Raw genomic sequence first — 17,780 nt, 5'->3', positions numbered from 1 at the left:
TGAAATTCGTCATATTCCAAACAGCATCAAATGGAATGATTTATATTACTAAGGAAGTCATGGATGAATTCTTTAGTCATAGCTGGTGAATCCTATCCTTAGAGACTTCAAGGCTGAAATTAATCTTTTGATTTGAGCTGGTCACTCTCTACTCCTTTTCCCATCATTTGTAAAGGGAAATTAATCCCATCACAGATTAGTCAAACAAAATTAGTCAAGTTAATTGCATGATAAATGTCACTATTTCTTCAATTGGCTATAAAGAATCCAAGTTTAACTAACTGAGGTATAGATATCTACCTGTAGATGTTTTCAGTTGTTCTTATAAATTCTACTATGAATATTTAAATAATTCATTTAAAACCAAAATGATTCAGGTTGAGTCCATCTTCATGTTGGATATTAGCAATGAAAGTACTGGTTGCTTACTAAGCCCCTAAAATTAAATGTTCATTTACTTTATTTAAAAAAAAAAACAAGCAAAAGCTTGTCAATATGTATTGGATGCTAGTTCTAAAAGCAGTGTATTAAACATGGCACAATGTTCTTAACATAGAAATTTTTATGAAAGTAGAGATAAAATTAATAATTTATTGATCATCATGCTATCACATACATATTTTACTCTTATTAGTAAAGGCATTAATGACCACTAGATAGTGAGACGACACTCTAAACATTTAGGTCAATTTCTACAATCAGAACTAAACTTACGCTGTAATGATTTAAACAAGGCATTTCTATTTTCAACAAAAAAATATAAAGTGACAGCCTATGAAATACACTATTTCAGAAAGCAAATATCTCTGCTGCAAGAATACTTAACTGCATATAATTTGGCCTGTTGTTCTGAACTTTGGTTTGTTGCAAGATGTCAGGTTGTTGAAATGAGAAAGGAAGGCACACACAATTTGAAGTCAAAAAAGAAATGTAAATTAAAGAAATAAACTGGACAATGAAGATTCTTTTTTGCATTTCTTTTGGACTTGTAGTATTTAGTGGTTGATTGTCTCTTTTCATCAGTAACTATAGAACTTTTTGTCAGTAGTAACTGGGAATGCAAACTTAGACTGGTACCTTAACTTCTCATGTATTCTTTCAATTAGTATTACATTAACTCTTATTTTGTTTTAAAAAGTAACAAAAAATTATGAACACATACTCTGAATTAATGACAGTCCAGTCACCAGTTTTTTCCAATCTAAATGTCTGTTAAGGTCAGAAATCAGGTTTATAAATTTCTTACCTACTGAAGCATGTTGCCACTAGCTGTTATTTTTACCTCATTTGTGCAGTGAAGATATTGCCTACCGTACCCACCTATTAACAAAAAAATTCTAGGATATCTGAGAAAAAAATCCATTCTGTCTTTTTAAGTTCAGCTTAGTTGTTCAGCTATAACTGAAAAGATAATTTGCCAGCAGTCTTTAGGGTACATATTTCCAGTTAAAATATCCCATTGGGATCAAGAAATAATATAGCAGCTTTTAATTAGGATGTTTTGCATGAAATGTTTTGCATAGCTAACTAATATAAATAAGGCTTTATCGCATAAACAATGTAAATCAGAATATTAATTCAACAAATGCATTAAACATAGTATAGTGAAATACACATTAAGAAAAGCAGAGCAAGCAAATAAAAAAACCTAAAAGAAATATATCTTATTTCCTCTTTCTTGTTTCTTTTGTTTCTGAAAATTGTTGTACTGTCCATCTCCGGTGCAGTTTGCAGACAGATATCCTGAATCCAGATCATTAGGACAACTGATATAATGAAATACAGCCTCTAGGGCAGACATTAAATCATAGGACAGAATAATATTGAAACCCTAGCTTGCACTCCAGAGACATCCCTGTTCCATTCTAGAACTAACAGTGGTCATTGTCATGTCCATATTCGACTTCCATGATTTAATTTCCCTTGAAAGGGACTCTGGATAATAGCAATATGCCGGAAACACAATATGCTACAATGAGCTTCAGTCTGGATATCGGGGTATCAGGAACTCCAGTTATTGTTCATCATATACTTGCACAGCATATACTAAGCTACTGAAAACCTTTTCTTCAGTGGTCAAGAACTCCCTTGTATTATCTTCCAACTGCCTCTGAATGTGCAAATTGTCTATTCACAACCATCTCTCTATTTGTATTTGAAATTACTTTGTGTCCTTTCATGAGATAAGTACTTGTCTTCAATACAAAATACCCTCGCTGTGCAGCACATCCTGCACAAGAAATTTGCTTTGCTGTACATATCCCATTCTCACTTTCATATTCATACTAATGTGGAAACATTCCACCTAAATCAGTGTTGCAACTTCTGCATTATAACATTGGAACATGTCATTGTTTAGCTTTTTATATCATTACAAATCAAAATCTTTAGATTTCCTGAAGGCTTAAGGAAGGTCACTCCAGATCAGGTCTGTGGTTCAGTGTTTTTTTTCCAAGGTGGATGCGGGAATAACAGTGCAGAAAAATACATATACATATACATATACATATACATATACACATATATATATTTGCAGAATATGCTTATTCTGCTGTTTCTGTGCCCTCAACACTTCCATAAAGAATGTGTGTGCTTATATACATATATGCATATACACACATACATGCATATTTTTGTAATTTATAGGCATGAATACATGTCCTATGGAGGACTATGTGTGTCTGTTTCCCAAAACACAGACAGAAACCTTCCACAATTTGCAAAGAAATCATAGAATCATCACATCATTAGTTTGGAAAAGACCTTAGAGATCATCAGCTCCAACTCCAATCGTACCTGTCTACTACCTAATCATGTCTCAAAGCACGTCATCTACTTGGTTTTTAAACACCTCCAGGGTCAGTGACTCAATCACCTCTCTGGCCACCTGTTCCAGTGTTTGATAACCCTTTCTGTGAAGAAATTTTTCCTGATGTCCTATCTAAACTTTCCCTGACACAGCTTGATGCCATTCCCTCTTGTTCTAACACCTATCACTTGGGAGATGAGACCAACACCCACCTCTCTGCAATCTCCTTTTAGGTAGTTCTGGAGAGCAATAAGGTCTTCCCTCGGCCTCCTTTTTTCAAGGCTAAACAATCCCACTTCCCTCAGCTGCTCCTCATAAGACTTGTTCTCCAGCCCCTTCACCAGCTTTGTTGCTCTTCTCTGGACACACTGCAGGACCTCCATGTCTTTCTTATAGTGAGGGGTCTAAAACTGAAATCCTGTAGCAGAGCATAGTGATGATGGAAACATTAACATGAAAACATTAGCTTGAAAAGTAAGTTATTAGAACTGTTTAGGACACACTTTTCAAACTCTATGTTCCTGCGGGCTCATACATGGTACTTCTAGCTTATTAGACCTGGAAGCACAACACTAAGACTGTGCATTAGAAGGAGAATGCTTGAAACAAATAAATGGTGTTGCTACTTTGAGCAGAAGTCTAATAAAGATGTCTAGGTAGTTCCTTTCATTTCTCATTTTCAAAGTAGCAATGAGGTGAACAACATTTCTTGACTTGAAGGCAGGCATACAGAAAAGGCCATAAGATGTTGGGACACCATCTCAGACCTTCTCATGCAATTGTCTGTTCTGATATCAGAAGCTGAGACATATTTTGTATTCTATTTCACTTGTCAAGCACTTCCAATTATAAAATTTATAATTTCAATATACTGCATTTCATATTTTAATCCCATGTTGAACTATATTTCTGGGGCTGGTATGTACAGATACAAGGACTCTCAAGCGCAGTTGGCTAGTGATATGCAGCTGAAGGATGATTTGGTATCAAAAAGAAAAAAAACAAATAAAAGCCAGTCCAACTAATTGTATAACACAGTCCTATAACACAGATGAACATTTGCTATTCTCTAGGCAGAAAATTATTTTCTCAGGAGAAGGTCATAGCATTTGATATATTTGAGTGCTGAAGTAAAAATCTTAGAGTACGGAAGCAGCTCTCAATGTAAACTGCTTGTGTCTGTAAAACAGACATAAAACCTTGTGTCAGTGGTTGGTAGAAAACAAAAATGAAACAAAGCTGTATTCTGGTTGCCAGAACATCTAATAAAGATAACTTTCTATCTATATAATTATCTGAAGCGTCGCTAATGTAAATATCATAGTTGAATTCTATGGTTTATTCTAGTGAATAAACACTTAGGAAGATGCTATCAAAGAAAGTTACCTTCTTTAATAGAGAACTATTGTGTCTTAATTTTTGTATGCCTCTCTCACCTATGTATTAGATGCTTGGAAATGTGTAACAAATATTTTCTAATTCTAGGCAGATGGGATCAGTCACAATTCCCAAAACTTTTGACATCAGATTATCTGTCTCAATTAGAATTATGAATTCATAATGGTTAAATTATATTTTGATCAACTTTCTTTTTTTTTTTTTTCTTTAACCCTGTGTAGATTAGGAGTAGCTTCAATGAAGTAAACTGTCTCAGTTCACATCTGGTTTACCCTGCTGCAGTGAATTTCCACCTATATAACAAAGAAGAATCTGTTAACTTGTAAATTCAGGTAGACCTGAAACCCCATTAGATTTATATACTGGCAAGCTTCCAAGAAGGTAATTTCTCTATATAACAAAATTCTACATATAATGAAATACATAATAATATAATCATGTAATATAGTGCTCATGCCATGACATTGTGTAGTTTTTGATGTGTTAGGCTGGGATCTTTTCCCCAAGGACTATAAGTCTTGGCTAATTGAAGATCTCTGGTGGGTATTATTTGCTGCAGTGCCTTTGGTTTTAAGTTTATAGAATGCCAAGTTATCTTATAGTTATCTTATCTGCTACATGGGGATATGGCAGAAATCAAAGCTTCAAAGTGTCACCCTGGAACACTGGAGACTGAGAGCCACTGACCTACATTTTACTGATATAAATTTGTTCATAGTGTTATAAAAATAGCTTTCAATCTGGATATAATAAGATTAGAGCTTCAAAGGTCAAGATTTTATAATAAATCTTGAAGAAATGAACATACGTATGAGGTTCGATGTTTTTCAACTCCTTTTGTTTATCCTCCTTAACTAATACATATCTGCACTTCCCTGAGTCAGTAGGGGGGACATTATTCTAACAATGACTTGGGGCTAGTTTTGCAAAGAAAGAGCCCCAAACCTCTGTTTAAAGCAACTGACTCTAAAATTAAGGTGTCTGAATTCAGATAGTGTTCAGATGGTTCTTGGGAATGGAGGCTGAAGGAGTTGAGTAAGGCATTGCTGTGACCCACCTCCTGTCCTACATGTGTCTGGTGGATTTTCGTTAGCTGTAGTCTTCATTTGTGCACTCAAAAGTGAAGTTCTGCTCATAACCAGTGCCTAACCTTGGAAGTACTTCAAGCATGTAAAGGACGGCTGTCAACAATGACGTTTTCCAGGAAAGTGAAATTTGGCATCTGAGCAGTCCTGGCTTCTTCACTTGTTCCCCTGAGGTTCATGATGTAGCTGTGTCTCTGTGTTATTCATGCCACACTTACTGTAGCAAGAATTGCACACATTGTACATGACAATTCTACCTCTGTTATCTCCCTTTTTAGAGATTCTATCCAAGGAATAAGAGATCCAGATCCATTTCTACTTTTGTCTTGAGGAATTAAAGCTAATCTCCAGGCTGATGTCCTGGGTCTGAGTGTTGTATTATACTGAGATTGTTTTTTAACTTAGCTTTACATTCCAGCCAGTAAATTTCACTAAAAAAGCCCTCAAAGTATCTCTCTCTCCCTCTCTCAATAAAAGTGCAGCAGTTCTAAATCAGACCAGAGGCTCGCTTTAGATGGTGACCAGCAGCAGATGTGCAGGGAAAGAGTATAAGAATAGGGTATGCATAGATTGGTACTTTCCTTGCTTATGTTCTTGCAGCTTCTGGCTATCTCTGTTTCAGAGACCTCCTGAACTAAAGCCAGAGGTTGTAATCATTAAACCATGTTTAATAGTCCTTGGTGGAGCTTTCCTCCATTAGCTTGCTTAATCAACTCTTGAATCCATCTACAGTCTTGGCATCCAAAACATCCGGTAGCCATAGGTTCAACAATTCATTTAAATATTGAATGACCAAGGTATTTCCTTTGAGTATTCTGGAAAATTTTCTTTGTAATTCCATTTGATGTTCTCTCATTTCCATATCATTAAAATCAGAATCCTGTTACCCATTATCGTGTTTTTACAGATCTCTGTGATAGCTCAGCCATCTCTTGTCTGAGCCTAAGTTTTGAACAGTTGAATATTTTTGTAGAGAAGCCTTACATGTCTTTCAGTCTTCCACTGGCACTATGATCCTCTTCATATGACCAGGACCCCATGGAGTTTTTAGAAGTGTGAGTGCACCAGTGATTTGCCTATATTCGTAGACCTACACTGTTTTAACTTCTATTTAAATTCTGCTCTCTATTCATCACTCAATAGATCTTGACACTGTCTTTTTCACTACAGCTAAATGTTAAACTTACAGTATCAGAAAATTCTTAACAATATTTTTACCTTTTTTTAATCTGGAAAGCTTTTATGAACTTCAGTGCATATGAAATTTAATGTATAGTTAAATTAATGCATTTAAATGGAAAATATGAAACAATTTAATCTAGAAAGTTAACATAAACTAAACTAAACAAAACCTTAGCATTAACCAATCAATACTAAGTTTTTTAGGAATTTGAATAATACAAACTATAATTTTATGTTATAAAAAAGGAGGAATTTGGAGGTCCAAGCAAAAATCAGCTCTCTTTTGTTACAAATATGATCCAAAAATTTAAGTACAATTTACAGATTAAGCCAAGATGAAGAAAGCAGAGCATGATTTACCAGACCATGCAAAACCCCTATAAATCTTTAGGATCTACCTTTGACAGTTCTGAAAGTCTTTGTAAGACCATCCAAGCGTGTTTAAAATCCTAAACAGAACCACGTCTTTCCTATCTGTTTGCTTAGTCAGAAATATTTGTATTTTATTACAAGATATTTCCAAACTAATGGCAAGCTCTTTGATTTTGCTTACTTCTGCATATTCAGAATTTGTAATTGAGTTCTCTTGATTTGTCTGTTACTTTAATTTCTCCCACACTGTTTCTCACCAAGGAAACAAAGATAAACATGGTAGTAGAGAATGGAGAAAAGTGGTCATTCTTCTGTGCATACTTCCTGAATCTCCAACTTGATAAACGGTATGTGTCACAATTATTTTCTGGTTCACATGAAGTCATGCCACTGGTTTAGCAGCACCTATCATGAGATCATTACCCAGAAAATACTTTCTTGCAAGACCCTGGACCAGAAATGAAGACAAATGCACACAGCTGGAATCCAAGAGAAATGCATGTATGGTTTGAAGTACCCGTCCAAAGGATCTAGAAATATTCACTACCGTTGTAAATGCTCTATGCAGCCTTTAATGCTGGGGGACTTAGCCTTAGCTTTGCAGATTTTCTCTGGAGAAAAATACAAACAACAAAGCAGTCAGTAGCACTCTGTTGCATGGCACCAGGATGGGACACTGGGTTACTTCTGATTCATGGTACAAGAATAATACTTACTAAATTGTTAACATTGTGTGTTTCCTGCATTGCTGATCTACCTTTGGAGGAGACACTTCTGACCTGGTCATAATATCTGCAAAGGTCACAGATCAGGTCAGGAATTCTACTGTGGTCATTAACAACTGCAAGGAGGCTTTCTGGATAGATTTATCCCATCGGATATTTTGCTTGCTGTGAAAATTAGACTACTGTTCTCTTAGTTTCTCATTCCTGCCTTTCTCTAGCAATACTGGAAATGTGCCAGTTCTGTGAGAGTTTGCTTTCCTTTTCTTGACTGACACACATACTCAGTCTGAAGTGCAAATAGCTCAAAAAGTGATTTTAGGATCCATATAAATAAAACTGACACTTCTCCAACAGGGAGTTCTTTGTTATTGTTCTGGATAGAAGTAGCAGTGGACAGGCTTGGGATGTGGTGTGGCGTACCATGAGTCACACCTTCTGTGCTGATATTTTCTTTGACTGATTTATCAGATTGGTAAGATTAAGATATAGATGCCCTGTAAAATATGTTGTTCTCTATATATGGATGCAAAATGGTGACTTATAATAAATCTATTCATTATTCACCTTTAACTTTTAGGTCATGTATCCTCTTCCACCAATTTATCTCCCTCAGACTTATTCTGCTATTACATAGCTATGAAAAGCAATCATTCTTAAGAAGTAGGCAGCAGTCTAATACCTCATTGCTTTTCTTGTCAGGTGTATATAGAATTGCCTGCTGTAAAAAGCACTCCACCCAAGGGTTATGGTGGAAGAAAGCTCAGATTGGTAATAATTTGTCCTGGCATGAAAGTGCAATGATTTTTAATTAATGTAAAATTTCACAGAAGTCCTAATTTTAGGTGGAAGACTATTATGGCAAGACTTTTTTTTTGGCATGTAAATGACAAAAAGTAGATTGAGGGCATTCTGCTTATCCTTGAGGCTGGCAAGGCAAGATAAAAGTTTAGTCTGAAACTCAAATCTGTGTGACTGCCAAGCCAAAGCCAATGAAGCCCATCTCCCAGTGGGACTGTGCTCAACGCCATACTGCGTGTGGGCATGCATTTCTGATTGCCTGGTAACAGGGCAGATAGCAAGCCCTTAACTGCATTTCTGTGTGAAATGGAAATGTGTTCTAAATGGATCAAGTACCAAAGAAAAAAAATAGTGCAGCAGATAGAACAAGAGAAATAAAGCATTAATTAGTGGTAATGAGAACAACACTATCAAAAAAAGGAAAAGACATTGCTAGAAAATGTAAGTTTTAAACCATTGTTTCAAGAAAAAGGGGAAAACTGCTTTTAGCAGTTGTGCTTCTGCAAGTAGTACAGAAACTCTGGGTTTCCAATAATTGACTGGGGACTTCAAGGAAGACATGAGAGTCAAAAATAGAATCAATATAAAATTCTTACCAAAAAATGCTAAATGTAGGTGTTTTTATTTTGTAACTTAATGCCACTTAACTCTGGCAATTCAGAAGATGTAGGTCACTTTAATGCTGCAAAGCTGCAATATATCTTTTCCATCAGAACAAGAGTACCAGAAGCAGAAATCTCCAACAAGAGGCTGCTAAGATCATTCAGACCCCAGATGGCAAAAAGGAATTAGCAGTTTTATGAGGATTCTCTTTGCCAGGCTATAAGTATTTCATTGACATTTATAACCACTTTCTATTAGATATGAAGAGTATCTAATATCTCTTTTCCTTCTGCTTAGTAGTATTTCCTGCTCTCATCTCTAGCTGGGGATTTCTCCTCTGTTGCACTTCAAGTAAAAGAAAAGCAAGACGATTTCTCTTTGCTTGCCAGCTGTACACCCCCCACACACAATGGACTCCTCTGTACCTACTAAACCTTGAAAGGACCTAATACTTGGTAGACATCATTGTCTCCTCAAATAACAAATAATTTTAAAAATAAATTGCATCTCAATTTTCCTGCTTCAGAACAATCGCAAATTTGACAAAATAAGACAGGACTAAGACATGTAATGTTGGATGTCACTTGCTATTCAACAATAACTAGAGCAAAAGCCTACAATGTAAGTAGGAGCATGATTTCTACATGAAGGTGCAAAAGTTCACTGACTAAAGGATTAATTTGGTAAAAAATAATTAGAAAATTAATTTATTAAAGGTATTGCCCAAGCAAGCATATTTATATTTATTCCCAGTCATATAATATATCTGCAGAGGTCAATGAGCTAATAAAGAGTATGATGAGCTATTCATTGTGAATCACCAACGAATTTGCTTCTTGTTGTCCTAGTGAGAATTACTAGAGTCATATCAGTCTCCATGTTTTTTTGTTATTCAAAATAATTCATTGAGTGTCTTGAAGAAATGTTATTTCAGCATACAGATTTTCACATTTATGAATATTCAAGTATCATTTACTCATTTTTGGATTATTCAGAAATTCAGATTTCATCTGCTTTGTTGACACATTTAGACATATTGGCACATCCCTACACACTGCCTAAAATTGGCAGTTCTTACAGTGGGATTTCTGGGGCAAATATTTGCATCAACACATTAAACCTATTCTGTGCATTATTATTGTGAAAGAACATACTTAAAATTCTCTGGATGTTTTCTTCAGAATGCATCTGTGCATTTTTCTTTTTTTTTTCTCTTTTTGCTAGATTATTTACAGAAAATGAATAGAAGCAGTCCAAGTAAAAACTGGACAAAAAATCTTTCCCATTGTATCTCTCCTTCTTCCCTGCGAGAGCAGCCTTATTTATAGGTTATCCACACATGCAGTGTATTGCGGATGGTTTGTTTTATGGCCTTTATTAACACACATAGGTAAGAAAACAAAATGAACAAACAAGCCTGAATTTGTAATTCATTATTTCCCTCTGAAATGCTATTTTTTTAACTTTTTTTGATATACCATTTCATACTTTAACTCAGCATTTTCATCCTTCCACCTTGGTGTCTTGTTTAGGATCTAGTCTTAAATTTATGTCTCTTAATGGCTGCTGCAGTTACCCTTAATTTGATACTGGTCTCTCTGTTGTGGCTACAGAGTTTACTGATGAGGGCAGAACGAAGATAAGACTGAGAAACTCTATGTTTATTTTAAGAAGTTTCATCACACTCAGACCAGGGGAGATAAGACTTCAGACTTTACTTTCTACACAGATTAATACATGTTAATATAGGTGTGGCAAAGTAGATACTTTTAATAGTGTTTTATAAAGGGATAAAATTACACAAAGTGCCGCAAAGTGAATGCATATCTCAGGTACTGGTGTCTAACAAAACTTTAGGAATTTCGTTAGACTTCATATTCACCTTTTCTATAAAAAATATTTGCCTAATTCCTTCTCACTTTCTTACAATACAGTGATGCTATTACATGTAAGAAAAACTAGAAGAACTGTACACTAGAGTTCAGATGCAGCAGTGTCTTCTTGCAGATATGTTTTTGGCTTCTTAACATATCTTTAAGGGAAGCCTAAGGCAAACATCAAAACAGAAAAATTCACCTTTCAAATCTGTATGTTACAGAAACTTCAATACTGACTTTTAGTCTTAAACAACATTAAAGAGAGATGAAATTCAAATTTATCTCCAAACATAACCCTTGAACCTGTAGATTGATTACCGTGTCTAGATTTATCTTTTTAAAGCTTTCTGTCTCCAAGGATATAATTGCTATTAAATATTACGTTGACCTCAAGGAATAATATAAAATTAGCTCCACCTGAACCAGACCAAAAGTCCATCTTGCCCAAAAGCCTGTCTCATGCATATCTACTCATATCTTATAAAGTTATATATGGTACTCTGCAACGAATATGATCTTTTGTCATCACAGCAATTGATTCCCTAACAAGTACAAAAGTCTTATAAAATGAGGAACTCACAAGTGTATGTCGAAGTCTCTGGTTTGCCAAGAAAACTGTTCCAAGTCCGAGATGAACATCACCTTTCTTCTCATGTTGTTTACATTTGAAAATATATTGAAGAAGGTTTTTTGCAAACCACAAAAGCAATCACACTAATTGTCTTGTTGATGGATCTTTGCATCTTTTACAATATCGTTATGTTAAACTGAAATTCCGGGTAACCAAATGGAAAGATAAGTGGTACAACTTTCTCCTCCCACAAATACTATTTTTATTATAGTTACACATGTTGTTTTATTTTTAGACCTTGGTATTTTTATGGACTTTTTTCTGATATTGTTTGACAACATGTTCCTCATCCTGCCATTTAGTTGGTTTATCTTCATGGAAACAGTTGTTTTCTAGTCTAAATCTGCCCCCCTCCAATTTATACTTGTTCCCCCTCATCTTATCACCACAAAACATTTTGAATAGTCCCTCCTCAGCTTTCTTGTAGCCCCCTTCAGGTACTGGAAGGTTGCTATAAGATGTCCTCTGAGTCTTCTCCAGGCTGAACAAGCCCAACTCTCCCAGCCTGTCCTCGTAGGGAAGGTGCTCCAGCCCCCCAGTCATCTTTGTAGCCCTCCTTTGAACCCATTCCAACAGTTTGATATCCTTCTTACCTTGAGGATTCCAGAACTGGACACAGTATTCCAGATTAGGTCTCACAAGAGAGGAATTAGAGGGGCAGATTCACTTGCCTCGATCTGCTGGCCAAGCTTGTTTTGATGTTACCCAGGATACAGTTGGCCTTCTGGGCTGTGAGCACACAGTGCTGGCTCATGTCAAGCTTCTAATTGACCAGCACCCCCAAATGCTTCTCTGCAGGACTGGTCTCAGTCGCTTTGTTCCTCCATCCTGTATTGATACCATGAATTTCCCCATCCCATGTGCAGGACCTTACACTTGGCCTTGTTGAACCTCATGAGGTTTTCACAGCCCCACTTATCCAACCTTTCCAGGTCCCTCTGGATGACATCCTGTCCTTCCGGTGTGGTAACTACACACTCAGCTTGGTGTCATCTGCAAACTTGCTGAGGGTGCACTCAATCTCACTGTCAATATCATTGATAAATATATTAAACATCACCGGTCCCAATACGGACCCCTGAGGGACACCACTTGTCACAGAAAACTGTAAAATAAGATAAAACTATAAAATAAAAAAGCTGTAAAATTAAAAGTGTGAATAGAGAGCACAAATAACATTTTTTCAACTATTTTTAAGAATCAGTGGCTCTGAAAGGGATTGTAATTTTAGTGGATAACTAGTCATGGCTAAGTTGTTACATTATGCCATAGGTAAGAGGGAAAACGAGACCTTTATTTAAGACAGGAAATATGATAGACTTGGAAGATGTCATGGCTTCTATATATGGCAGTAATGGACAGGAAGACTGTATCTGGTTCCAGTGTCTCTGATTTGAAGATGCACATGAACAAGCTGGAAAAGATCCAGAGAAATGCCTTCTGTTTGGTCAGAGGTCTGCAGAACCTGCAATAACCCAGTGGTGCAGAATCTATTTAGCTTACAGGGGAACAAGAGCGGAATTAACCTGTGGACAGAATGATGTGACCTCTTGATGTTTCAGGTCATTTTTGGCCAAACTGCAGAAAATAGAGAGTGGAGAAACTATATCTCTCCCTCCCCATTCCCACACCCCTTTCAGTACTTAAAGAATTTCAAAACTGAAGCGTAAAGTTATATTTTCTATTGGTCATCAAAGTTAGCTCCAAATTCTGACTGGTTACAACTAAAAAGGAATTAAACTACTCAGTAAGCAAATTATTGTTCAAAATATCTTTTCTGGTTAGCCACAGATGTAAATCCAAGAACATCTCCAATAACAGGTTGTTATATAATTTAGAAATGAAAATAGTTAATAATTTCCAGAAGATAGGAAATGTAACTAGATATGTTAGAGCTAGAAATTATCCTTCCCTTTCCTCTTTCTCCTCTCTGCTTCCCTCCTCAATGCAATTAAACATTAGAGTAGTGAATCTCTCAAAAAATCAGAGGTTGGTTGCTGAGAATGTTTGACCAGTTGCACTGTGCAGCTAGACAGTGAAATTGGTCTTTTTAAGTTATTTCTTTTCAGCCTAAAAATTGAGTAATTGAATATGCTGGTATTTGGATACTGATGCTCTAATACCATACCCTGAATCAAAGAATAAAACCCAGACACAATCCATGAAAAGCTTGTGCCAATCTATTTTCAAAGAATAAACAGAAGAAAAAATACCTCATGATAGTCCAAACTACAGATTTTATTTCTAAATTTAACAATAAATTGTATATTACACTAAATTAATCAAACTTTTAATATATGTTTTTTATCACAAATTTCAGTTTTACAGAAATATTTCTGAGAAACATAGTTTTTGGATATTGTTGTGTTTGCCAGTTATAAAGGTGAAAATAAATATCAATTTAAAATATTTATTTAAAGGAACCATCATTCCTTTGAAACATTTTCAAGGAGAGAAAATTTGAGAGAGAAAACTCACTAAATTTTCTAGGTTATAAACTCTGTTATGGTATCAAAGACTTTTTCATTTTGCAATGCTTCTTGAATTTCCACTTTGAGTTGAAATGAAAAATAATAATACCCTTCAATAACAATGTTTTATATTTGTAGACAAATGATTCAGTCTTTTATATATTATATTTAAAATCAAGATTAAAAATCAACCTCACAAACTCCATTCCAGTCCATGTAGCCAAAAGATACTTTTCAGTGTTCGTTAAATTATTAATTCCTAAGCTTTTTTTATACTGAAAGTAATATAAACTTTAGACTAATTGCAATCTGTTCAGATTAATCATACCAAAGTTTTTATGACAAGTAACTTAAAAGCTTGTCTGGTCACATTTTGCAATTTTCTCTCCTTAGCATACTTTTGTTTCTTTTTTTGCAAAATCTTACTGGCGGATTTTTTTTTTTTCCTGTGAGGAAAAAGAAAAGTAAAAGCCCCCAAATCCCCACCCCAGCTGTCAAGTGGCACTCCAGCTGTCATAGCATGTGCCAGATTATTGTGTAGGTGGTAATGAGACCGTGACACTATTAAGTCCTCTTTTTTTAGAAGGGGCATTATCTACACTAGTACGTAGCATAGTACAGTTGGAGCAGTTCAAAAGTTTTTTGAGGGCTTAGTACTGGCTCCATTTTATTTCAGACTAACTTCTCTACTGTTCATTAAATGCCTGACAGTTGTTGGAGCTAAATGTAATCCCACAGTGGATCTTCCTAAAAATAAATTTGATTAATTATCTTCAAAATTACTTGAAGATACAAACGCCAATATTATAAATGCCTACCATCAGGACTTTTCATTCAAATGAACTCTTCTGGTCTAACCTAAAATTCTTACATAGATGCACAATACAACACCTTTTCTTTTCCTATGTTTTTAGCAAGAGATTAAGAATTCAGATCAGAGATCTGTTTTAGACTTAACTTGAACTTTGTTTCCTTTAAGAAACAAGCAAGCAGTGCAATCTTCTGCAGCAGCTTCACCCTCTTAGGCTTCCAAAATTAGACCTGAAAAGAACACATCTTTCTCCTCTTCTGAGATATTGACAGTGGCAGTGTTCAAGATTCAAATAAGAGAGTGGCTTTTGTTGAATTGCTGCTGCAGAATCAAATGGTGAAAGAGACAGGGTAATTGATTGCACTCTCTGCACTTTCTTGCTTCTTCCAGAAGCTGATAGGCATTTCACTATGAAATGTCACTTAGTGATTACTAACGTATATTCATTTCTGTTTCATGTTTCAAGTGTATTTTAATAAAGAGCATTAAAAGGTGTGTTCAGTGCAGAGTTGCGGCTTTTGATGTAGATCAGAGCTATAGATTGTCACAGGTTAGCTGCTTTAACCTCCCCAAAACAACTCCATCTGTAAAAAAACAAAACAAGTATTAAAAAAAAAAAAAAACCAAAAAACCAAAAGAAGTAGAAACCAAAAGCATCTCAAGGAACAGATAGATTAGGACTACTGTAATTCCTTACATGATTATGAGATTAAGATTTTATGTATCTCTGGGAGAGGCTTGAACCTCTTCTTCTACAGCTGTTGCCTTAATTCCAAATTTGGATGTATCAATTCTCCCTCTTTCATAAAAACTTTTCTAGACTTTTCTAGCTTTCTACACTTTGGTCCTATCTTTAGCAGAGATGACTGAAGCCATTGTGATGCCTACTACCAAGGGTACTTCTGCATTTACTTCAAAGTAGAACTGCATGATATATGGCCGATGCACTATGTAACTCATATGAGTTTCCCCTTTCTCTCCAGTCCTGTTATTTCCAGGTCTGTCAAATGTAAACAAGCATATTTGATAAGATAGAGACAGTCAGTGTCTGAAACATGGTCATGCTGAAACATTTGCAGAGTGAACATTTGCTCCCTGAGTTGTGTGATGGTGCCATAACTATGCAGATACTCACATAGTAATAGGTTGGACCTGGAGTAAAAACATCGGTATGTGACTTCATATGAGGCCTACTCCAGGAAATACAGTGATTTAAAGAATCATGGCATGAAATGTCTTAGGAGCAGAACAACAAATACTCCAGATGCCCATATAAACGCCTGTAACACAAAGTTCTTGTTTCATTGTCAAGACACTGTCCAACTGGGTTTTGAGTAACTCCACAAAATGCCTACTCCAATGTCTGACCACTCTCATAGTATTTTGTTTTTCTTTTCTTTAAGTAGACTTTCTAGTTTTAGAATTAAATTTATGTTCGAAGCATTGTATAAGTTCCATTGATTTTAGTGACCAGATCTCCACTGACTGAAATGAGAGCTTAGATATTTGGTGCACATGATGATGCCCACATATGAATTCATAAATGCAAGTGTCTAAACTTGAACTGAATGCTGTTTAAGCATCTGTAAGTCAAGATCTGAAAATTTTCAGGGAATGAAACTTAAACAACTTGAGAAAATAAAATAAGAAGGTAAATAAAAATGTGGCACAGTGCACAGGACACAATACTAGCAGTGGTAACTTTGCAGTGTAACTTACTTAACTGCTTAAATGGTAAATCTATGTTAAGATTTAACAGGAATTTACCTATAAGAGAGCATTAAGTCATGTTACTGCTAGTTGTTCACTTGAGCCAATGATTTTGTTTATTACCAAAATTATGAATGCAAGGTAGTTTCTAAGAACCTGTTCTGAGAGTTTCCCAGATGGTGTATTTCTCTATGTAGCAAAAGAAACCATATGCTTTCTGTCTAAATTGCTTTCTGCTTTAAAAGAAAGAAAATAATAGCAAAATATAATTAAAGGGAAAGATCTTCACCTTCATCGGGTTATATGCAATATAGAAATGCACAAGTCACCAGGGTTTCACTGCATCCTTCTCAAAAGACAAGTACCAGTAATATTAAATATCTTACCTTTTCATCTGTTGACAATTTCACACAGTTTGAGTGATTCAAACTGTGTGAGGGACCCAAATGCCAGCAGAAGCCATTAGAGGATATGTGTTTTGCTGACATACAGCTAGAGTTCAATCCCAATTCTCAGACCAAGAGACATACATTGGCTTGGATCTTCATTGCTTAGGAATAGCCTCTTTTAGAGTAGATTTGCCTCAGACAGCTGAAGCAGTCCAAAAAAGAGTGAGGGAAGAAGATGATAATTAAGCATAATGGACAATCACCTCCTGATTTTACTCCTTGAAGATCTTTTATGCATAGATGTAGCTTTTATTACCTCTTTTCACAGCTCAATTACTACTTAAGGAACAGCACTGGGAGAATATGGTCCATTATGATCTTTAGAAGTACTGGAGTTGGTTTTGAGGTTTTTTTTGGGCATAATGCAATCCATGGGTATGAGGGATTTCCAGGCAAGCTCAGAGTGAGATACCAGATATCTGCAGAGATATTAGCTTGAGGATTATAGTAGTTTCAGAGCAGCGATTTGCCCATTCCAATTAGCCCTGCTTAGGCAAACGAATCCAGTAATTCATTTATACTCCTTCTAATAATAATACTTTGTTCAAATTATACTGTTCAGATTGCATTGCTTATATTTTAGTTAAATGTATGATATGTGGGGATGCCTTCTCAGTAGGTTTTAATAAGTCTAAAATCAAAAATGGAGATTTTCCATGTGAAGTAAATCATTTTGCAAATGGTCATCAAAGAAAACACAGTTATAAGTCCCAATTAGCACAAAATTTCATGGAAATGAGAGCATACTCTGCATCCTGCAGAGATATAAAGTTGAGTTCAGTTCCAATTATAGAACTTTATGATCAGTATCTTTGCAACACATTCAATGATTATATCATAATAAAATCAATAGGAAATG

This window comes from Cuculus canorus, chromosome 1 (assembly GCF_017976375.1).
Source record: "Cuculus canorus isolate bCucCan1 chromosome 1, bCucCan1.pri, whole genome shotgun sequence".
Taxonomy (NCBI): domain Eukaryota; kingdom Metazoa; phylum Chordata; class Aves; order Cuculiformes; family Cuculidae; genus Cuculus; species Cuculus canorus.
The sequence above is the reverse complement of the archived record's forward strand: the minus strand, read 5'-3'. Positions refer to the sequence as shown.